Here is a 1,417-nt window from a genome sequence, read left to right on the forward strand (position 1 = left end):
CGGGGGAAGGGAAGGAGGGCAGCTCTTCCCACACCATCAGGGCAGAACTTAGAGGAGTCTGAGAATACTAAATCCCAACCTGGCCTTTCAGCTCTTTAGGAAGGTACGTTTGTCGTGGAAGGGGATACAAGTTATTTAATGGTTTATCATTTGATTTGAACATTTCAAATATTTTTAGACATGTGGATCCCCAACTGAACTCTTTTTCTGAACCTTGCAAATAGGACAAATGTTTCAGGCAGGCCAGACTAAATATCTGCTCTATCACCCCTTTCCCTTTTTACTCCATGTTACACCTATTCCTGAGCATACTGGGTGTCATGCCTCTGAAAAAGTTTTTTAACAGGTACTTATTTTTTAGTTGAAGTATAAATGCTTACACAATTTTATTGTTTTCTGTCAGACATCAACATGAACCAGCCATAGGTATATATTTGTCCTCTCCCTCTTGAAACTCCCTCCCATCTGCCTATCCCACCCCTCTAGGTTGATACAGAGCCCCTGTTTGAATTCCCAAAGTTATATAGCAAATTGCCAGTGGCTATCTATTTTACTTATGGTAATTAAGTTTCCATGTTACTCTCTCCATACATCGCACCCTCTCCTCCCACCCTCCCATGTCCATAAGTCTCTTCTCTATGTCTGTCTCTCCATTGCTGCCCTGCAAATAAATTCATTGATACCATCTTTCTAGTTTCCATATATATATATATTTTACTATACAATATTTGTCTCCTTCTGACTTACTACACTGTGTATAATAGGCTCTAGGTTCATCTACCTCTTTAGAACTGACTTAAATGCATTCCCTTTTACGGCTGAGTAGTATTCCATTGTACATATGTACCACAGCTCCTTTATTTCTTCATCTTTTGATGGACATCTATGTTGCTTCCATGTTCTAGCTATTGTAAACAGTACTACAATGAACACTGGGGTACGTGTGTCTTTCTCAATTTTTATTTCCTCAGGGTATATGCCTAGGAGTGGCAATGCTGGGTCGTATGGTGGTTTTATTGCTAGGTTTTTTAAGGAATCTCTATACTGTCTTCCATAGTGGCTATATCAATTTACAGTCCCACCAACAGTGCAAGAGGGTTTCCTTTTCTCCACACCCTCTCCAGCATTTATTGTTTGTAGACTTTTAATGATGGGCATTCTGACTGGTGTGAGGCAAGTTCTCATTATACTTTTGATTTTCATTTGTCTAATAAAGAGCCTCTTGATGAAAATGAAAAAAGAGAGTAAAAAAGCTGGCCTATAACTCAACATTTAAAAAACTAAGATCATGGCATCAAGTCTCATCACTTCACGGCAAATAGATAGGGAAAGAATGGAAACAGTGAGAGACTTTATTTTGGGGGGCTCCAAAATCACTGCAGATGGTGACTGCAGACATGACATTAAAAGACGCTTG

The sequence above is a fragment of the Bison bison genome, unplaced genomic scaffold, assembly GCF_000754665.1.
Source record: "Bison bison bison isolate TAMUID 2011002044 unplaced genomic scaffold, Bison_UMD1.0 scf7180017863617, whole genome shotgun sequence".
NCBI lineage: Eukaryota > Metazoa > Chordata > Mammalia > Artiodactyla > Bovidae > Bison > Bison bison.